Raw genomic sequence first — 23732 nt, forward strand, 5'->3', positions numbered from 1 at the left:
AACTCATGAGTCAATCAACATACTACGCCCTCACTTCTTCCATGCTCTATTCCTAATTCTCATGGCTTCGATGCTTTTGGCCTTCTATCCCATGCCCGCTGTTGCATAAATATTTGCCATGAGAACATAAATATTTGCCATGAGAACATAAGCTGGCCCATATCCCCATATTGACATCTGCCCATTTGCGGCAAGCAACCCAAGAGTGTATGCCAAATTTCAGAAGATGGCATGTCCTAGATCAGTCTCACTGCCTTTTCTAGGTGCTCTGCATGCCCAAAAAGGTCAAACATGCAAGTGTAACACTCTAGACTTGGGTTCACACCATATTTCGTGCTCATATTCACAAAAGTGCTTGGCCCACTTCTACTAGACCTCAGTGAGCACACAAGCACCTGTCACTGCCTTTGAAAGGATGCCCTCATGCTGCATCTTTTCAAAGCAGGCAAGTGCTTGCTTGGTATGACCTTCTTGTGCATACCCTGCAATCAATGCAGTCCAAGAGACAACATCCTGAGGAGGCAGCCTGTTAAGCACTTGTCACGCTGTTCCGACCATGGCACATGCTTTCAAGATGCATGTGAAGGTCACTGCATCTGGAAGGATGCCCTCACGCTGCATCTCTTCAAAGTAGTTCATCAGTGTGACCTTGTGCATACCCTGCAATCAGTGCATTCCAAGAGACAACATCCCAGCCCGTCGAGCACTTATCGCACCTTTGAAACAGCAACGCACTTGACATACATGTCCACTAGAGCACTGTCCAGCACAATGTTGTTGCGAGAAGGCAGCCCATCAAGCACTTGTCGAAACAGCACCATACTTGGCATACATGTCCACTAGAGCACCACCCAGCACAATGTCATTCTGCAAAGCAGCCCCTGCCTTGCAATCTTGTCATGGATTTGTTTGCCCTTGTCAGCAGCTTCAATTGTGGCACATGATTTCAAGATGCAGGCATAGGTCACTACATCAGGATGCCCTCATGTTGCATTTGTTCAAAGCATTTTGGCGGTGCCCCTCTCCGGCATAGCCAGCTATTAATGCAGTTCATGTGACAACATCGCTACTCTTATGCATGTCAAGTAACTGTTTTGCCTTTCCAAGCTCACCGCATTTTGCGTACATGATCTCTAGAGCATGTGAGCACTTTCCAAGCAACCCCCTTTGCACAAGATCATCGTGTATGCTGGTGCCTCTATCGCATTTGGCGTACATGATCTCTAGAGCATGTGAGCACTTTCCAAGCAACCCCCTTTGCACAAGATCATTGTGTATGCTAGTGCCTCTAACAAGATCCTTGTTTTGTGTACAAGCCGTGAGTGAGGCCAGAAAAGCATGTAGTTGCATGTGAGCACTTTCCAAGCAACCCCCTTTGCACAAGATCATCGTGTATGCTGGTGCCTCTAACAAGATCCTTGTTTTGTGTACATGCCCTGAGTAAGGCCAGAAAAGCATGTAGTTGAGACTTTCCATGAGTGACGGGTCTTGGTCTCCTCTAAATCTCGTGAAGGCCAGTAGCCAAAAGCATATTTGCCTGCATGCAGGCTGTGCAAATTGATGCAGTCCCTCTATAGCTGAGGTTGCAACGTTATCAAATAAGTTCATCTTTGGCTGGTGCCCACCACCAATAGAGACCAGACTAGCAGCATTTTCCATGCTCTTGAAGGCATAAGATTGGAGCCTAAGTTGTGCAGCATGGGAAACCAGCGCTCACAGCTCCCCACTGTCATGGATTTTCTGATAGGAGTAGGATTTAGTATCATGGGATCATATGTGAATCAATGCTGCTAGGGTGTCCTGAGGGCATTTTACACATCAGGTTCATTAAATATTACCATTAGGAAGTGAATGGGGTCTTCTTGGGCCCTTTAATTTGCCCAAGCCTAATCAAGGTAATTAAGGAATAGCCAAATGGGGGGTTGCCATGTGGACTGAAATGTTGGGTTTGTAAGAGAGGTGTAAGAGTGGTCAAAGGGTGCACTTTTTTCCCCAAAAAGGGGGAGAGGCAATTTTACAATTTTCGGACCTCCATAACTTCTACATACAAGCTCCGATTTGAGCGGAGATTATAGATCCGTGATCTACGCATCAAGAGCTTTCCATAGATATGCTACATGATATGGTTTTGTCCGCTAGATTTTAAATTCCATTTTCCCTCCAAAATTCAAATTCGAATAAAGTAGCCGTTTTGAAGCTTCTAATTAGAAAACGTTTCTTCTTAAGAGAAAAGGTTTGACTCCTTAAACTGCCAAATAAAAGGGCCCAAGAAGCCTTCCATTGAGGTCCTAATGATTGGGTTTGGCCTAGAAACTCATTTTGTAAGACTAGAAAGACTAAGGTTGAATATAGAAAGGGAAATAAAAATAGATGGTCTTAAGGGTATAGTTGATAAATGAAGACAACCTAGAGGAAAATACTATTTTTTCTCATGTTGTGCATGGGAGAAGGGAAAATATGCAAGCAAGCACACTAGGCATCACAGTGGGAAAACTGCTATACGACCTGATACAGCAAACTGCTGGTGCAATTATCTTTAACATGTCGTAACAAGAGATGGGCCTGCCTGAGACCCAACTTTCTGTCACAAAAATCCACTGCTTTCTTGGCATTAGAGCTGGGCATTACAGACCTTGATCTGAGCTTGGCGCAAAAGGCTCTGTGAAAATGTCTCGATCCTTACAATTTCTATGTATTAATCAAGCCTCTTGCTCATAGATCATAAGACTGTGAAATAGCTAGTCAACCCATCCTCATAACAAACATAAAAACTTCATATTTTTAGTGCCTTAACAAACAAGAGTGCTTACATTTCGACGCCGCTTTCACCACCACCACATACATCGGTGCATTATTGGGAGGCAGCTGTAGAAGGAGAGGATACAGCTTGTTATTGAAATGGTTTTTTGCACATACATAAAGATCATCCTCAATGCCGACCTCTTCCTTCAATTTTTTGGCCATGCAAAAATAAACCCGTGTCATCAGCAAACTCAGCATCGAGCAGGTCCTCCCCCCTAACTGGGAGTTGAAGTCCTCTCAAACCAACCTCCTCTACCGTCAGATACATGCTCATAGCCTCCGTGAAGAAGAGAAAAAGAAACGGGGCGAGACGACACCCCTTGGCGGACTGATCTGGTCAACTCAAAACTCGGCCCCCTTCCTCCTGCAATCAGCACCTGGCTACGAGCTGTGGAATATAGAGCCGCCACCCCTCGAATCCAACCTGGCTCAAAGCCCAGGCGAAGCATAGTGCCCTCTAAGAAACCCGAATCGACTCTATCGTATGCCTTCTCAAAATCGAGAAGCATCACGACCAAGTCCTTGTTGGAATTAGGGTTGCAGGAAAGCACACAAAGCTTGGAGAAGAAGAAGCAAGAACGCACACAACACAAAGTGTATTAGATTGTGTCAATGTACAAAAGATAAGTTAGCCCTGGAATGATGGGCGTATATACAAGCCGGGGGAAAAAACCTCCTAAAGAGGGAAAAAGTGCCCCGGCGGTCCTAAGTGTGTTCACACACATCACTGCCTATGTATATGTGGCAACAAATCTCCCCTGGGAGTGATGGTGTGAACGAGAGCTGGCACTCATGTATAGGGGAGTGCCATGCCGGAAGTAGATCAATCCACAAAGGGGAGCAAGCCCAAAGCTTTGCAGAAGGCTTCGAACTTCTCACGAGGAAGCGCCTTTGTGAAAAGATCGGCGAGGTTGTCCTGTGTTGGCACATAGGCCAAGCTGATCTCTCCTGCTGAGAGTCTCTCCCTGACATAGTGATAATGCACCTCAATGTGCTTTGTATGAGCATGAAAAACTGGGTTTCTCGCAACTGCCAATACGCTCTGACTGTCAGTGTAGATAGAGGTGGCAGACTCCTGTCCAACACCCAAATCAGCCATAAGCCGTCTGAGCCACACACACTCAACCGTAGCTGTGAAAGCTGCCCTGTATTCAGCTTCACAACTAGAAGTGGCCATAGTAGGTTGCTTCTTGCTCAACCAAGATATGCATGAGCTACCGAGCATGAAACAAAAACCACTTGTGGACACTCTTGTGTCATAGCAACCAGCCCAATCTGAGTCCGAAAAAGCATGTAAATCTGGCGGCAACGATCTCCCCTTGGGATAAAACAACCCAAGATGTATGGTGCCACTCAAGTAGCGAAAGATGCGTTTAACTGGCTTCCAATGCTGAGACCCTAGGCTATGCATAAACCTGCTTACCTGTGAGACTGCAAACTGAATGTCCGGCCTCGTAATGCATACATAAATGAGGCAACCAACAGCTGTCTGATAGAGTGTGACATCAAAGTGATCTCCAGCATCATGAAGACTCAACTTCAAACCTGTCTCCATTGGAGTAGCAATAGGCTTGCAGTCTTCAAGGCCAAATCTCCGCAACAATGTCTCAATATACTTTGTCTGACACAAAGCAATACCTCCATCACACTGCTTAAATTGTATCCCCAAATAATGATGCAAATGCCCCAAATCTGACATCTCAAAAGAAGCATTCAAATCAACCTTAAAATCAGCAATATGACTCTCATTTGGTCCTGTGAGAGCAGCATGTCATCGACATAGAGAGCAATGATTAGATGTACATCATCCACACGTTTAACATACAAAGTGCTTTCTGTTGGACTATTTTGAAAACCATGTGTAGTCAAATATGCATGTATCTTTTCATACCAAGCTCGTGGAGCTTGCTTTAAACCATATAAAGCCTTTTGCAACCTGCACACTTTGTTTTCCTGCCCTCTTTGAACAAAACCACGAGGTTGCGATACATACACCTCCTCATGCAAATCTCCATTCAAGAACGCAGTCTTTATGTCCAACTGATGTACATTCCAACCATTATGAGCTGCCAATGCACAAATGCTATGAATGGTAGTCATACGACAAGTGGGAGCAAAGGTCTCATCAAAATCAATGCCCTTTTCTTGAGCATAACCCTTTGCAACAAGTCTAGCTTTATAGCGATCAACACTACCATCGGGCTTTCGTTTCAACTTAAAAACCCACTTACATCCACCAATGGCCTTTTTACCAATAGGCAAATCACACAAAGACCATGTACCATTCTTCATTATAGCATCATATTCACTTTGCATTGCAGTCAACCAATTTTCTGATTTTTGTGCCTCATCAAATGAAAGAGGTTCTTCCTCTTCACACATACTAGACACAGCCAAAGCATAACAATCTGATGCATAAGAGGCATGCTGAAAACCTGAACGAGTACGACTAGATATAGGTGCATCAATTTTACTATCACGCAAGGTTTGCACCAGCCATTTAGGCATACCTCTAGCCTACTCATTTTCAACCCTATCCTCAAAAATTACATCCTGTAAATCTGCATCAGAAATAGGCTGATCTATGATGTCGTTTGAAATCTGCATAGGCTGAATATTTGCCACATTAGGACTTACATTTGAATTCCCACCTGTAAAGAGACGCAACAATGTATCAAATACATCCCATGAGCTCACACCTGTCTCTTTGGTGTTGAAATGTCAAGCTCGTATACAGCTGGAGGATAGCACATGGGTGCTGACAGAGTGACAGTATGGTAGATGGATATCGTGTGGTGTGTTTATGACCGCATCCAGCTGGTCATGTGTGGTGTGGACATTACATTAGGTTTACTTTGTAGTGTGGACATAACACTATGTTGTGTTCTCTTTTGTGTGTGTGAGAGAGATGGTGACTATGGCTTCTCTCCTTCTTTATGATTGATGGATATGGATTAGGGTTTGCTTCTCTTGTGTGTGCTCCCTCCTTCTTCTGTTTTTTATCATGGTATCAGAGCCTAGAGCTCATTAGTTGTGTTGAGAGAGTGAGTGAGAGAAGAGGGAAGAAGAAGAAGAAGCTGTGAAGATTTCCATTGAAGCTGTGGAGCAAAAGAAAGCTGTGGAGCTCACCTCGGTTACAGATCTAAAGCTTGGCCTAACTGGTAAGAGTAGCAAAACTCCCTTGAGCGGATTGCAGGTGCCAAAGAGCAGGTTCAGTGAAGATTGAAGTGCATAAAGCAAGCAGAAAATTTCTGGTTTTTCTCTAAGCTTTCATGGAAAGCTTGAAGTGAATATACTCTTGGCAAATGTATACACAAAGGCACGTGTATTTGAGCTTGCACATGTATTAGCAAAGTGGGCACAAGCAACATACAGAATCTTGAAGCAGATTGATGCATACAGATTTGAGCAAAATCAAGTGGAAGTGAATTTATGCAAAAGTTTCTGGTTTTTCACAAAAACAGTGATGAACATTTCCCCGTTGGAGGATCGATTGCAGAAGCTAGAGGAAGAATTGAGCCAAACCCTTCAAGCACATGTTAGCTTAGGTCATTGCTAAGGTGCTGGTGAAGTGAATGTGCAAATGCCCCATCCCTAGAGCCCTTTGGAGCAGGCGGCGCATTCTGGAGCAGGTTCTTGGACAGTTTGAAAAGTTTTTGGTCTAATTCACTCATTTGAACATCAAACTTGGAGCTTTAAATCTTGGAGTGCTTAGAAAAAGTGTGATTGAGAGTTGTATTACATTTGGGGAAGCTCATGTGATGTATTTGGAGCTCATTGAAGTCATTTATCAAAGATTTGCAGGTTTGCAGAAAGTCTGTCCAGAAACAGAGCATCACTAATCAAGGCATTAATTCTTGTCTATATCAAATTGGCCTAATTCCTTTGGTACAAGTAGAGTCCTATGAGTTGCTAAACCTTTGATTCAAAAAGTTTTGAATTTGGATGAGATTTGAAGGAGATAGAGCACTTTTAGTGAGAGGTGGTACCTGACATATGCAGAAAAAGGCAAACCAGGGAGCTACAAAACTTGGTGGTTCTCACTCAACTTGAAGAATTCGATCAAACCCTTCTAGGATATGTTGGAGCAATGTGTTATGAAGCCAATGAATGCATAAACATCAAATTTGAACAAGATTTGAAGGAATTAGAGCAAGATCTTTGACTGGTTCTCTGGCGAGAAAAAAAACCAAAATTTTTTTTGTGAAGAAGTATCATTTGTTTTCAACCTTGATTGAGTATACATTGTTGATGAAGCATTGTGGGATCTAAAAGCACATATATTGCAATCATTAGATGTGATTTGGAGAGATTTGGAGCATTACAGGTACTTCATACATTGTGATCAAAGGGGTGCATCTACTACCTTGCAAACATGGGAGATGGTCCGATACAAATTGTTGGAGAGAAGCTTGACAGAACTAACTTTCAAGTGTGGAAGTTTCGAATGAAGAGTTTTTTGAAAGGCAAAGGTTTATGGAGTCTCGTGTCGGATGAAGACCCGGAGCCATTCCTACCTCCTTAACCAAATAATGCTCAGTTGGTGGCTCACAAGCAATGGGTAGAGCGGTCTTCGAAAGTGTTGCATTACTTTTCAATATGTGTAACAGATGCCTTGCTTATTCACATCCAAGATGCAGATACACCGAAAGAAGCATGGGATATATTGTGCCGAATGTATGAGACAGACACTGGTGCAAGGAAGATACAACTAAAGCAACAGATTCACAGTGTAACACGAAGGAATAGGAGTATACATGAGTATGTTCAGGAAATCAAGGGTTATGCAGATTCACTATCATCAATTCATGCCCCAATGGATGATGATGATTTGGTTGCTCTCACATTGCGTGGTTTAGGTCGGGAGTACAAATCTTTTGATACTTCCATCTCAGTAAGGTTGGGAGGAATGCCAGACTTTAATGAGCTTGTGTCATTGCTCATTGTGGAAGAATTAAAGCTTGGACTTGGTGGTATGAATATTACAGGTAGTGCATCCTCATCCAGTAATGATGAGCATGCAAGGAATCAGGCTTTTTACTCATCTAGAGGCTCTCGAGGCAGGGGGAGATTTGCCCCTCGAGGCCGTGGAGGACGTGGTTGGAATGACAGGTTTACTCAACCACAATCAAATCAGAATTTTCAGAATTCACAGACATCATTTGGACCACGTGGAGGTCGTGGATTTCAATCCCATAGGGGGAGAGTTGGAACAGGTGCTCGTGGTAGAGGACGATGGCAAGGTCCTCAACAAAATTTGAATGGGATTGAATGTCACTATTGTGGCAAACTTGGACATATGGCAAAAGATTGTTACAAAAAGCAGAATGATGTCAGGAATGGAAGACCACAACATGGAAATTATGCATCTACTAGTAACAATGATGGGATTTCAAATCATCTTTTTGCAATGAAGCACATTATGGGGACAATGGATTCTTAGAATGCTGGAGATGAGTCATGGTATATGGATTCAGGTGCCTCAAATCACATGACATGTCATGGTGAGTGGTTTGAGAAGATGCAACCATTGGGTACAAATGGTTATGTGGTCACAGGAGATGATACTCAGCATCTTATAACACATGTTGGCAGTGTGCCTTTGAGGATGCATGATGGAAATGTGAAGAATATGTCAGAAGTGCTATATGTACCATCCATTACAAAGAATTTGGCATCAGTAGGCCAAATGGTTGAGTAGGGACTACAAGTAAGATTCAATGAGAATGGCTGTTTTGTGGAAGACTTTAAGCATGGTTGTAGATTGATTGCCAAGTGCAAGAAGGAAGGAAGGTTGTTCAAATTGGATGCAGGCATACCAGAATTGAGCTCAGCCATGTTTTCTAAAAGCAATGGGATTGTGCAAGACATTGATATGTGGCACAAAAGGATTGGACATGTCAATATACAGAGATTAAAGAACATGCAAACAAGAGGCATTGTCAGTGGGTTGCCTAGATTCAAATATGATGGACATATGCATGTTTGTGAAGCTTGTCAGTTTGGAAAGCAGGCAAGGTTGAGGTTTCCTAGAGAAGGAAATATGAGTAACAGGCCACTTGAGATAGTACACAGTGATGTATGGGGTCCTGCACAAAACCCATCAAAGCAAAAGATGAGGGAGTCATTGAGTCACTTGAGGCAGATGTGCCTGTGAACTTTCCACAAGCAAGTTCTAGTTCTACTACTATGTCTGGGCCAACAGCAGAAGCTGAGAGTTGCAGTGTACGTCCATGGTCAGGACGTTTGAGGCATGAGAGTGTGAGCACTGGGAGTAGTGCTATGGATAAAGGAAAGAAGAAGATCGAAGGAATTGGAATCACAGGTTATAAGTCATCTAGTTCAGAGAGTTTGGATGAGGAGCTTGGCATACCTGTTTTACGCACACCTGGTGCTAGGCAGGACAGAAATATATGCCACCACATGCTAGAGTTACAGGTGTACAGAGTGACCCGCATGCATTGCGGAGATCCCAAAGAGTCAGATATCCAGTTGACAGATTGACATATCGAGATTTTGCTATGCACTATGCATACATGACATCTATGGTGAAGCATGTGGAACCTACATGCTATACAGAGGTTATTGGAGAGCATGTATGGGAGAAAGCCATGGATGAAGAGATGGATGCTTTGGACAAAAATGATACATGGGAATTGGTTGAGTTACCGCAAGGAAAGAATGCAATTGGTTGCAAATGGGTGTATAAGGTAAAGTGCAAGTCAGATGGCAGCCTAGAGAGACATAAAGCAAGGCTGGTTGCTAAAGGATATGCACAAACTTATGGTCTTGATTATGATGAAACTTTCAGCCCAGTAGCTAAGATGGCTATTGTGAGGTCTATCATTGCACTAGCAGCACAAAAAGGTTGGGCTTTACATCAAATGGATGTAAAAAATGCTTTCTTAAATGGTGAACTACAAGAAGAGGTATACATGGAACAGCCAGAAGGATATGTACATCCAAAATATCCTACATTTGTTTGCAGGTTAAAGAAAGCAATATATATGGTTTGAAGCAAGCACCTCGTGCTTGGAGTGACAAGATCAGTAGATATCTTGTCAGTATTGGATTTGTGGTTGGAAATGCACTCTTCACTGTATGTGAAGAAGGCACATGATGGTATCGTGATGATAGTCATTTATGTTGATGATTTGATTATTACAGGTGATTGTGGGAAAGGCATTGATGAGGTTAAGGCCTCTTTATGCACAGAGTTTGATATGAAAGACCTTGGTGATTTAAGGTTCTTTCTTGGCATTGAGGTGATTAGAACAAGCAAGGGTATATGGCTGGTGCAAAGGCAATATGCACTTGACATGCTGGCAAAGTATGGTATGACAGCATGCAAGCCAATGTTGACACCATTAGAGCAAAATATGAAGCTTACGGCTGATTTGGGTGATGAACTTGATGATATCACCATGTACAGAAAAATGGTTGGTAGCCTTATCTACATGACCATTACGAGGCCAGATCTCAGCTATGCAGTTGGTTTGGTAAGTCAGTTTATGCAGAGTCCTCGTAAACCTCACTTGGATGCTGTGAGATGTATTCTGAGATACGTCAAAACTACCGTGCATTATGGTCTTTTCTATGAGGCAGGAAAAGACATGCATGTCTATGGATATACAGATGCAGATTGGGCCGGTAGTGCATATGACAGGAGGTCTACCAGTGGCTATGTTTTCAGCCTTGGTAGTGGAGCTATGAGTTGGAGCAGTAAAAAGCAACCTACAGTTGCTTTATCTACCACAGAGGCCGAGTATCATGGAGCAGCCATAGCTGCATGTGAGGCTATGTGGTTGAAGAAGTTGCTAGACGATGTCAGGTTACAGAGTGATATGAGAGTTGTCATTCATTGTGACAACATGAGTAGTATTCAGCTTGCTAGCAACCCAGTTTATCATGCCAGGACCAAACATATTGAGGTCCACTATCATTTCATCAGAGAGAAAGTGCTTGATGGGCATGTTGATTTGACATATGTACAGACAGATGAGCAGGTTGCAGATATCTTTACCAAAGCACTTGGTAAGGATAAGTTCGAATATTTCCGTACTAGATTGGGAGTCCTAGAGATGGACATGTCGAGCTTGAGGGGGAGTGTTGAAATGTCAAGCTTGTATACAGCTGGAGGATAGCACATGGGTGCTGACAGAGTGATAGTATGGTAGATGGATATCGTGTGGTGTGTTTATGACCGCGTCCAGCTGGTCATGTGTGGTGTGGACATTACATTAGGTTTACTTTATAGTGTGGACATAACACTATGTTGTGTTCTCTTTTGTGTGTGTGAGAGAGATGGTGACTATGGCTTCTCTCCTTCTTTATGATTGATGGATATGGATTAGGGTTTGCTTCTCTTGTGTGTGCTCCCTCCTTCTTCTGTTTTTTATCATTTGGTACATGATAACAAGGGCTGCACAGCATCTTCCACAAAAACAACATCTCGACTAATCAAGATACGCTTTGACTGTGGATGATACAATCTGTAACCTTTGCTCTTAGCACTGTAACCAACAAAAACGCATTTGACAGCCTTATCATCCAATTTTCTACGTTGTTGCACAGGCACTAAAGCATAGGCCAAGCAACCAAAGACACGCAAGTGACCAATAGAAGGTTTCCTGCCATGCCAAGCTTCGTATTTCTGCAAGGCCTTAGTGGGACACCTGTTGAGTACATATGCAGCACACATGACAGCCTCAAGCCAAAACGCATGTGGCAAAGCTTGGCCCTTGACCATACATCGTGCCATCTCCATAAGTGACCTGTTTTTCCTCCAACACCATTTTGCTGAGGGGTATACAGCACTGTACATTGGTGTTTTATCCCACGACTAGCCAATGCATCAAACTCTTTAGACAAGTACTCCCCCCCTCGATCAGAACGGAGGGTGCCCACAATTGGATACATTTTCAACCATAAGAAAAAACTATTTGAAGCACAAAAACACTTCAGACTTTGCCTTCAGCGGATATACCCATGCATGCCTTGAGTAATCATCAATGAAAGTCACGAAGTACAAGTGTTTACCAAATGACGGAGTTTGCATAGGCCCACATACATCACTATGTACAAGTTGCAATTTGCGAGTGGCCTGCACAGAACCATCCTTTGGAAATGCAAAACGCTGCATTTTGCCCAAAATACAGCCTTCACAAACATGTTACAATGGTGCCTCAAGAGGGGGCAATGAAGCAACCATATCAAATTTCTGCAAACGCAGCAAACTAGCAAAGTTCAGATGACCAAAACGAGCATGCCATAGTTTTGCATCTGAAACTGCCTTTTCATCAGAAACTGCATTTGCTAAATCTTCCACACACTTGTCATAAGAATTGAGCCTATACAGCCCACGAAACAAGGTGCCAGATGCAATAATCGTATCACCAGAAGTCAAATCATGAACAGTACATCTGTCATCCACAAATTTGACTACAAGTCCAAGTCTAGCAAGCGCAGAGATAGACAATAGATTCTTCTTTATCCCTGGCACATACAAAGCATCTGAAAGTGTGAAAGCGCTGCCATTTGCAGCAGTAAGCATAATTTTACCAACGCCCTTCACTGGGTAAGAAGCATTATTGGCACATGTGACAATATTCCCATTAGAGACACAAGATAAGTGAACATATCACGATGCGAGGTAATGTGCTTTGTAGCACCACTGTCAAAATACCATACATTAGAGTTAACAGAAATTGCCAAACATGCATCATGTATAGATGGGTCATACTGGCAATACACGCTAAAGGCCCATTCTGTATCCTGCACAACATTTGCAGAATCTGCATTTGTAGAAGCATCCGCTATTGTGGGTGCATTTAACTCTTTCTTCTTTGCCTCTTTAGCTTTTAGCTTAGGGCAATTCTTAATGACATGATCATTTGCCTTACAATAGTTGCACCTGGTCTTTTTCTTGCCTTTATCAAGAGCCTTCTCAGACTTATTGTTGCTACCTGTGGAGAAGAAGTTGCAAACCTACTAATAGGAGAAGAAACAGTGGAAGGGGGTGCCTTACCACTTCTTCTCTGCTGCTGGGCAGCAATAAATGCTTGATCAACTGCACACTGCCTGGCCGTGTTTTGCCTGGACTACGCTTCTTGCAAGAGCTTGTTGACTAAAGTATCATACTTGACAGCATCAGGTCTGTCCTCAGCAAGAAGTCTCCACGTGGAAGCAAAAGTCTGATATGTCTCAGGTAAAGCATCAAGAACAATCTGAACAAGAGAATGATCAGGAATTATCTCACCTGCAGAAATCAACTGTTCTTTGAGATCTTTAATCTCAGCAAGAAAAACATTCATGTCATCATCTTCCTGCATAATCTTCAATTCTAGCTCTTTACGCAAGTAAGAGATTTTTGCCTCGTTACGACCTGCATACAAACCAGCTAGAATATCCCAAGCCTGTTTTGCTGTTTTAGCTAAACTAATATGTGGGGTGATGTTACATTTGACAGAAAGTGCAATTAAGGCATGAGCCTGCGCATCTTTACCATCCTAACAAGCTTGTTCAGTAGTGGGTAAAACAGCAGCAACAGTAGAGCTACTAGAACCTGCAACATCCTCAACAGATCCTACATCCACAGAACTTGGACGTACATCCATACCCTGCACAATGTTCCACACTCCTTTTGCAACCAAAACATGCTGCATCATGTATGCCCAAAGTGGGTAGTTGCTGTCTCCATCCAATTTGTCATCAACAGATAACATGCGAAATACATCATTGCTGTTATCAGCCATGGCCACTGACTAAAACTGATGCAAAAGCTACTTGTAATGAAGCAAAGACTGAACAGAAAACAACTCGTGCTATGTAGCACGGTCCACAATAGAGTACGTATGCCTATTTTGCAGAAAACTGCACTGTCAAAATTTCTGCACAAAATGACGAAAACACCTGTGCAGAACTAACTGATGCAAAAGCTACTTGTAATGAAGCAAAGACTGAACAGAAAACAACTCGTGCTATGTAGCACGGTCCACAATAGAGTACGTATGCCTGTTTTGCAGAAAACTGCACTGTCGAAATTTCTGCACAAAATGACGAAAACACCTGTGCAGAACTTGAAATGCAAAAACGGAGCCCTAAATGACCTCAGATGCAATTTCTGAGAACGCAAAACCCAACGGGCTTACTTGCAGAGTATAGGGACCTGCAAGCGCTCGTGAAAGCTCACCTCAATCGGAGAACGTGAGTTGGAGGGTGCTGGCGGCGTAGCCTGGGAGCCGATGCCTGCTCTGATACCAATTATTGGAATTAGGGTTGCAGGAAAGCACACAAAGCTTAGAGAAGAAGAAGCAAGAATTCACACAACACAAAGTGTATTAGATTGTGTCAATACACAAAAGATAAGTTAGCCCTAGAATGATGGGCGTATATACAAGCCGGGGGAAAAAACCTCCTAAAGAGGGAAAAAGTGCCCCGGCGGTCCTAAGTGTGTTCACACACATCATTGCCTATGTATATGTGGCAACAGTCCTCACCAAGAAATCTAGCTCGGGCCGTCGCCTCCCAGAAGGTGAAAATGTTGTCAAGGATACTACGCTCCTTGATGAATCCTGTCTGGGTAGCATGAATCATCCTCAAAACTCAAGGCCTTTGCCAAGACCTTGTAGACAGTATTGAGGATCATAATAGGCCTCCAATGCCGGATATCATCTGATACTCCCTCCCCCTTGGGGATAAGATAGATCAAGCCCTTTGTAAAGCTCTGTGGCATCACCCCAGTGTCCAAAACATACTGAAAGCCCCTGCGGAGGCCTGGCCCCAAAAGGTCCCAATAGCGCATAAAAAAGGCAGGCGTCAATCCATCCTCCCCTGGGCAACTATGGCGCGGAAGGCCCTTCAAGGCCTCAGCAAGCTCAGCCTCTGAGAGAGGCTCACCCAGAGCTGTACGCATACGATCTGTGACCCTCCTCTGCACATGGGCCCACACAGTCTGCCTGCAAGCATCCCGAGCCTCGTGGCTGGCTCCGCTGAGAGAAGGTCTCTATTGAACCCAGTGGCTATGGCTCTGATCTCCTCTGGCTTAGTAGCTACCGAGTCGTCCGGCCTCCCAAGCTGGCGGACTCCTGCTCGAGCATGGCGGGGCCCAGTAATCTCAAAAAACTCCCCAGTCACTCTATCACCAAGCTGCGTCCACTGAGAGGCCTGGCGACGATAGTAAAACTCATGTCTTTGCTCCTTTGCCTCTCTAACCTCCTGGCGTGCCTGGCTCAGCTGGGACGCCACCCACTCACATGAAGGCTGCTGCTCCTGAAGGCGCTGAAGCAAAGCAAGGCTACGTCTCAGCCTACGCTCCCTCTCGCGGGCCTCTCCCAGTCGTGTCAAGGTTGCAGCGTGCAAAAAAGAGCTGAGCTCGATGAGTCCCTGGGCACACTGGCCTGCTGCATCCTGGTCAGAGCTCTGACTATCATGCCATATCCTCTCAATGTCCTCAGCGAGACTAGGATCTGTAAGTACCCTCTCTGGGATCCTCAACTGCAAGCTGGTCTCCCGTGTCCTCTCCTCAAGAGTCAAAATAAGTGGCGCATGGTCTAAAAAAGAGGTGCCAGCGAGAATGCCAACGGAGCCCCCTCGCTCCCCTAACCTGTCGCCCACATAAAAGCAATCAATCCATGATAGATTAGTCCCTCCCTGCCGGCAATCCAACCGAGAGAAACTAAGACTGTCCTGAGAGTGGGAGAAGGCCTCATGCTGCCATGCATCAGTGATCCTCAGTGTCATGCAAAATCGCTCCCAAGCTACAAGCTCCATACCGTGCACTATAACATGACTGCCTCCCACCCTATCGGTCGAGTCCTCAAGCATGTTGAAGTCTCTCCCGACACACCAATGTGCGGCCTCTAGCAATGCATCCGTAACCTGGGTCCAGAACTCTGCTCTGACACTAGCATGGTTGGGCGCATAGACATTGAGCACGCCAAAGAGCTCATCATGCGTCCTCAGAATGACATACTGTGCTCTACCAGACACAATGATCCTGCGATCCACAATGGCCTGCCACCATACATCCGCAATGACCATACATACTCCTCCCTGCCCACCCAAAGGGCCAAATCCTGCAGATCAAAAGGTGTCCCATCTACCAGGCATCACCGAACCATATCTCCGGATCCTGCTCTCACCCAAATGGTGCTCCTGCATCAACAAAATATCAATACTTCCCCCAACCAGGCATCTCTGAAGCTCCTGCCTCAAGCACCCATGATAACATATATAATCTGCGCCGCCAAGGCCCTGTACATTCCAGGAGATGATCCTCATGGATGACCTGCTGAGGTGGATGCTGTCTCAGCCGTACGGCGGGCCTTCGCAAGCGGCTTGGATGGAGAATAGTCCCCATCCGAGCGGCTACGAATCTGTCCACCTGGTGTACTACAAGAATCACGGATCAGGCGCCAGTGGGCTGTGTCCCATGGCGACTGCCTCCCGCTCAAACAGAGCACCCTCGTGTATACATACATATCCAGGGTCGTGTGCTAAGTCTGCCACAATGCGAACGACCAAATGTCGAATCCCTGAGGCATCCACACTCCCGGGATCAATGAAAAAATGAGCCAACTCCCATAGTCGGCCTATCACATCTGTCACCTCCAGATCGCTCACATGGTGAGAAAACTCAACTGCGTGAGTCTTCAAAGTGCTAAGGGCGAGCTCCAGGGTCCACTCCCGGTCGCAAGGGCCACAGAGAGGGAATCAGAAGGCCACCGCTGAATCAAGTGCCTCCCCCCCGCGGGCTGGAGGTATCACTACATGAACTCGGATGGGTGCTGGCTCATGGGGGCCCTCTGCTCCAAAAAGCCGTGTGAAGGAGTAATCAGAAGCCTTCGAGCGCTGTCTGGTGTCGAGACGACTCAGCCGACTGCGGATAGAGGATATCCGTGAAGCCCGAATCGGCATGGTAAGTCTCCTCTACGGTGCTCGAGCAAGGTCGGTGCTCAGAGCCCTCCGGACTGCAGGTGAACGCCAGGGGACTGCCAGGGCCTCTCGAGGAGCTGAGGCGAGCGGGGGGGAGGAGGGGGGGGAGAGGGGGGTGGGGAAGGAACCGCTGTCGGAACCGGAAATGGGACGGGAGGAGGCGAAGGAGGAAGCGAGGCGGGAGGGGGGGACGGAGGAGGGGGGGTGGGGGCAAAGGAGGGGGTGCTGGCATCTCCTGGTCCTCAGTCGACGCTGGGGGCTCCTCCTGGAGGGGAGCAAAGTTGTTCCTCACGGGAACCCAGTGGTGCTGAGTCTGTGGTGGCTGCTGCTGCATCGGTCTCTGGGCGTGCTGCTGGGGCTGTCTCCCTCGGCGGCGCCCCTGTCTAGGCTGCCACTCCGAGGTCTTTGTGGGCTGAGCAGGTGTCCCGAAGGCTGCCTGCCGAGCCGCATCTGTGGGCGGGCCATTAGGGACCTGCTGCTGCGGTGCAGGTCGGGGTCTCCTGCGAGGGCAGGCCTTGGCCAGGTGGCCGACCTGTCTGCAAATAAAGCACTGGTTTGGGAGCCCTGAGAACTCCACTCTCTGATCAATCCATCCCCCCCCTATCCTAGGTAGCTGAATGACCTTCGGAAGGGAGGAGATGTCAGGAACCAAGACTCTGACCGAAGGTAGCCCAGCTGCTCGAGCCACCACTGAGGCTGCAGTGGTAGTGGGGCCATTCTCGAGCACCGAGCCCACCAGTGCTCCTAGCCTCGAAAGGAGCAGAAGGTACTCGCGGCGGAGTCCAGGGAAGCAAAAAGTAACATGGAAAAGGCGCTCTCCCTGCTCAGTCGCTGCGGGGTCAAAGCCATGCTGCCAAGGTTTGAAGAATGCCCGAGCGCCCCTCTGATGTTAGGGGGACTCATGGCAAGGACCTAGGCCACACTCTGGGAAGTCTCGAAGTCAATCTGATAGTGTCCACGGCCCAGAAGCTGAACGTCCAGGATCTTGCCCACGTCTGCAAGAAGGCGGGCCTGAAGAAGATCCCGGATCTCCCCTCTGCTGGGGCGAGTGCCGACTATACGGCAGATGGTGGAATGTGCCTGGAGGCATTCCACCTCTGTGGGGCGAGGCTCGCTTCCTCTTCCGGCGAGAGAGAAAGCCTGATGGGGGTATCCTCAGGGGCGGTCGAGGGGGTGCAGAAGAGTCCCTCTGAGGTGGGGCGGGAGGAGCCTCCATTAGAGTCTGAAGCTGTGGCGAAGGCGGAACAAATGCGAAACTTGCAAGAATCGAGCTGCACACGGAGGGCGAAAAGGGCAGGCGGAAGGATAAAAAAAGGGAAAAAAAGAAAAACCCCCAGGGGGCGGAAAAACCAGCAAGAAGGGAAGGGGCGGGGGTTAGGATAATGCGGCAAAGAATAGAAAACCCCCTGGGGGGGTGGGGGCAGCGCGAAAGGAGAGGCGGGGGGAGAGAGAGCTGGCGAAGGGGGGAGGACGGGGCGCAGACGAGGGGAGGGGGGGCGCGATGGCGGCTGAAGGGGGCGGGCGCTTCAGCGCGCAAGAGGGCGAGAAGGCGAGAAGAAGGGGGGGCGTGATGGCGAGATGAGGGGGGGTGCAGAAGCGATGGCAGGCGGGGGGAGGAAAGGGGCGCGAGGGAGGGGAGGAAAGGGGCGCGAGGGAGGGAAGGTGAGGGGCGAGTAGGTAGCGCGAGCGCGAGCAGGGGTGAGGGCGGGAGCTTTAGCGAGCAAAAAAACACACAGCTCTTTTCTCTCTTTACCAAGAAAAATACAACCTTTTGGTGCCAGTTTTGGAGAGTGGAAATCACATGTTAGTACAACTCTTAGTACATCTCTCTCCCTCTCTCTCAGCTCCTTTGTCTCTCTCAGCTCCTTTGTCTCTCTCTCTCTTGAAAGGATAAACCTCTCTTTCCCCCTCTCTGTGTGCATCTTGCAACAATGAGACATGCACCTCTCTCTCTCTCTCGGGCAAAACCTATTCTTAAATTGCTAGCTGGTTGAATCTATTAATCTGGGCTTTATCTGCAAGCTTGTTGAATCCATCTAGGCAAGGCATATAGCCATCATAATTTGGGGGATACAACACGGAGAAGGAGAAGTTGAATAGCCCACAAGGAGAAGGAGAAGTTAAATAGCTCACCTGTGTCTTTACACAAGGAACTTTTGGTGGTTCTCTATAAGTGATATATAGGAAAAGTTCTTTTATAAGCTTGTATGAGCTTTTCCAAGAGATTACAAGACCTTGTGAGTTCCACTGGAATACTAAGAGATCACATGATTAGCACAAGTGGATTATAAGAACTCTTAGAAGATTTTGTGTAATCTTATGAAAACATAATAGGACCCTAATAGTGCTTAACTTAACATTGTTTAAGGGACGCTTCAACTATATTTTCAAAGAGTAATTCATTAAAATAGGTATTATAATATCAAGAAAACAGACATGTAGAGACATATCAAGCGAGGAAAGAAGATGTGTAGAACACTTAGTATCTTTACATTGCGATTAGAAAAGTAAAAGTTTAGGACAAATTATTGCTAAAGAGAGAGGTCTAGAAGGTTGGAGTAAGGTGAGTGGAAGAAACATATAAGTTTGTGACTTAAAAAAAAAAAGAGGTATTAAGGGCTAACATGATGATATTTACCATGCAATAAAATTCTGGATAGTCTCAAATGTTAGAGTGTGTGTATCTGGATGGGAGGGAGGGTTCATACACTGGAGTTTGGATTGGTATGAACATACAAATTTAGTTAATGTTGGTCTTGCCAATCCAATTAAGCTTCCCAAGGAGTTTGAGGCATCTATAAAGTTTGAGAATTATATAGGATAAAAAGGGTGGTCAGCATATGCATAGAAAAGTATGTTTTATGCATTAAATTATATATTTTGAATCTTGATGAGATTATTAAAATTTTAGGGCTTGGGCTTAACCTTAAGAGCTTTCACTTTAGGGCTTAGGGATTGTGTTACGTGTATCTTGACGTTGTGTCAAAGCACATTATGTACCTTTGCTATTGCATGTTTGTCAGCATGTGCACATGGTCTTCTATTAGGAGAAGCATGTAAAGTATGTTGGCTTGATTACGTGCATATAAAAGCATGTATTGTATGTTGGCTTGAATTTGTGGGAATTTTGTGCAAGGTGGTTAAGTCTCAAGGACATCCAAGGATCTTAAGGGACTTTCTTTCCTAGAGGAAATATTATTTTTTCATCAGTGAGAAATTAGAAATTTGTCTCAGTGAATATATACATATCACACACACACACACACACATCATGTATGTGTGTGTGTGTACACATATGCATATGTGTGAGTACATATATATGTGTGTGTGTGTCATATGTATGTATATATATACATATATGTATATCTATGTATATATGTATATGTATATATGTATGTATGTATATCTATGTATGTATGTATATATATATATATGTATGTATATGTACATATGTATGTATGTATGTATGTATGTATGTATGTATGTATATATATGTATGTATGTATGTATGTATATATGTATATATATATGTATGTATGTATGTATACATACATACATACATACATACATACATATATATATATATATGTATGTATGTATGTGTGTATGTATATACACACACACACATTTCAACCACCATTAGCCCAACTTGCAAGTGTACAATTGCATGAACGTCATAGGTTGGACTTTAAATCAATAAGCACCCAAAATCTATTTTTCTCATTAATTAATTAGTTTGGGCTTCTGAACCACAGGGGGAAAGCTTTTTTTTTCTAAGGTATACGTGGTAGCTATAATTAGAAAGACTTGATTCCTTTTTTGAGTAGATATACATGGCAGCCATGCCTCTCTCTCTCTCTCTCTCTCTCTCTCTCTCTCTACAACTCTTGTAGCTTCCTCTCGTTGGCATTTGTGAGGACGCATGCAGTTTGTGTATGTCTCCTAGCTGCTTCTAGTAGTAGAGCAAAGCATGGTAGGGCATGAAGCAAAAGTTGAAGCTAGACGTGTTGGACCCTAACACTATGTGTTTCTCTCCTCTAGGTTGTTCCAACAGCACAACAAGGTGGGGCATCGGAGGTGGTAAGACATAGAGGCCAGCCTATAATCTCCGATGGGTGTGAAATACACCCATGTCAATATATATAGTCATTTTAATCGAAGTTGAACACTAAATTTTTGGATTGATCGTAGAAATCATGTTGGTCATGTCGACAAAGTCCCGCTCCCTCCCTTTTGATTAGATGCTTAGAGTCGTGCTAAAATCACTACGGTCTCATCTCTCCCGTCTGCTTGCTGAGTCCTGCTCAAAGCTTTACTAATTTTTTTTTGCCTAAACTAACTCTTTGTCCTTACTTATTTTTAGACACCTTGGCGACAAATGAATTTCAAAAAAGTATACATGGAAAAAACATTTTGGTATCTAGTTTTTGTATGCATATATATTGAGAACGTTACAATATGTTGTAATTTTTTTACAGTTTCTTTATTCACTGCAAGTTGTAATTTCTTTAATTTTAATTTTCTCAAAGTTTTTTAATTTACTATAGGTTGTAATTTTTTAAATTTTAGTTGCGCTACTGTTTCTTTAATTCTTAGTATGTTGTAAATTTCTTTAATTCTTAGTATATTGTAATTTTTAGTATGTTGTGATTCTACCCTCTACACTAAGGTTATCACTAATAATAAATATATATTTAAATTTACCCTACACTAAGGTTTCAAACCTTAGTGTGCCTAAGGCTTTATACCAAAAATTAAATACTAGCACCCTAAAAAAATTAATTAATGTGTTAAGAGTGAATAAGCACCCTCAAAAATATATGTATGCATTATCTTCATTATCTTTAATTAAGGTTTCATAATTCTCAATATTTTTTTGGGTTTAAAAAATATATGTATGCATTATCTTCATAAATATATTTATATGGTAATAGCTTCACACACACACACATATATATTTTTGTTTTCTTTAAAATGGCCTAGGTTTAATCTAATTTTAAAGGCATAAAAAAACTAGCGTTTTCCTTCATTTGTTGGCAATTGCCGCCATTTCTTGGACTAGAACACCAGATTACGGCTATGGGCGGGGACAGAAGTAGAGGAAAATTATGCCAAGTCTACTAGAAATGGTAGCATGAGAGTGCTTCAGTCAACTGCAACATGATCCTACTCATCTTCATAGGTAAAAACCCTCTCTTCTTCTCAAAATTAGGGTCTTTTTTTTCATGTTTTTGCTTTAACAGATCGTGTCTTGGTTGCGTTTTGTTCTATCACAAGGAGGAGCTGCCTTATTGGGCCTTCAACTCCCAAGTTTAAGAGGGATCCCTCCCCTAGTGGCAAGGGCTTTCACAGAAGGTCGACTAGCTGGACCCATTTCTCAACCAAGTACTTGTCCAAGTGCTCCTCTACGTCAGAGTATCACTCTTACAACAAAAGCTCAAGCATAAAGGAGGCAAGTGATTTAGAGGTACTTTAAGTTTTGCTTGTATGTGTAGTGCGTGTGTGTGTGTGTGTGTGTGCGTGTGTGTGTGTGTGTGTGTGGATAATGCCACTCATCTTGGGAAATTGTAAACCATGTGAAAATTCTAAGTACAGGCAGTCACACATACATATATACATACATGCACATGTTTCGCTTACGAATATCATTTGTTTGCAGGTGGACTTGGAAAATGAGGATGTTGAGTGCGAACAATATGTGGAAAATTTGATCTCATTGGTGTGAAAAATCTTTTGTTCTATTTGGATAAATGCCTTGGAGATGAACCCCACCAGCTCATTAGTTGAAGTGGTGGTGTTGCTACAGACTATCGAAGGTGAGGTAATTAGTGAAGGTGCTACCATTGAGTGGATTTACCAACACCAGTCTCACTCAGCTATAGAATGTTCCCTTGGTCTAGAGTCTATGAAAGGTTCCGAGGTATGAAGCCAAGGCAATAGGCCCAAAGAGATAACCTCCTTGCATTGTGATGTTTAGGACCAAACACACATAGCACTCCCTCAGTGTCTGACCCTCCACCTGTTAACAATGCTCCATCTACTAGATCAGTGGTACAGACACTATCACACAATGTTTTGTAAGCGGGGTTGGGGGGGTATATGGGTCCTCTTTAAGGGATTATTGTTTTCCAAGTCATCTTCAAGTATGATGCTATCTGGCTACCCTGAGGCATTATGTGGTTGTTAGCATCCATGCTTATTTGGTGTGGGTGCCTAAATGCAAGTACCTGGTTTGGTTTGTGACATTCAGCATGGCTAATCACTCATTTACGTTTTGTTTGGGATGGTAACTTTTAGTCAAAGTAGTTCACAATTGCCAGAGTGGCCAAATCAACCTTTACAATCGGCTGCCACATCAAATTATAATCAACAACAAAGACTTGTTATAGGTGGACCATTGACACCCTCTCAACCCTCACAAATCGCAAACTTAAAATCTTCACAGTTCTCTGTTGAAAGTGGTGTGAAGGCCATGCTTGTTGACGAGCTAGTCAAAAGCTAGGTAATCCATGTGAATGCACATGGTAAGCGAGAACATATTGTTTTGTGTATTCTACATATGCCTCCACCACAGATAGGTTGTGGCCAGCCACACCAAAGTAGAGTTGGAAATGTACTAGTGCATTGATCACGTGCAATGGTATGGGTTGCCTTGGGTCACATTAACCATGGTAGTTGTTGCACAATGTTGGGAATGTAAAGCACAAGTAATTTTCAATGTGTCTAACAATGGCCTACCCTGCATCTTTTCGTTTGTTTTTTCACACAACAGGTTGCTATAATCCAAGAATCTTGATGATCTTATAGCTAGGAAAGATTAAAGATTGGATATAAGGTGCTTTCTGTGGTTAAAAGTATCTAGGTTTACGATCCCCTTGAAGCCAAAGGCATTGTCATCTTTTTACATGTTAATGTGTAAATCCAATGCACAAATGTAGTGAATTTGCTTGTTTTATAGGTGTTCTCTCTATAAATTTTGTTACCAACAGACCAAA

The 23732-nt window shown here is 44.3% G+C and overlaps 1 long non-coding RNA gene across 2 annotated transcripts; it reads left to right on the forward strand.

The window, feature by feature from the left end:
- Positions 1–21700: 21700 nt before the first annotated feature.
- Positions 21701–23478, forward strand: LOC147630834 (uncharacterized). 2 transcript variants are annotated; one of them, XR_015267448.1, is made up of 3 exons: positions 21701–21919; positions 22015–22204; positions 22397–23478. It is a non-coding gene; the product is annotated as an uncharacterized LOC147630834 (long non-coding RNA). The 2 variants fall into 2 exon arrangements; XR_015267449.1 differs by having other exon boundaries at positions 21702–21919; positions 22015–22189.
- Positions 23479–23732: the final 254 nt, after the last annotated feature.

This window comes from Cibotium barometz, chromosome 15 (genome assembly GCF_041138505.1).
Source record: "Cibotium barometz isolate CiBa-2024 chromosome 15, ASM4113850v1, whole genome shotgun sequence".
Classification (NCBI taxonomy): domain Eukaryota; kingdom Viridiplantae; phylum Streptophyta; class Polypodiopsida; order Cyatheales; family Cibotiaceae; genus Cibotium; species Cibotium barometz.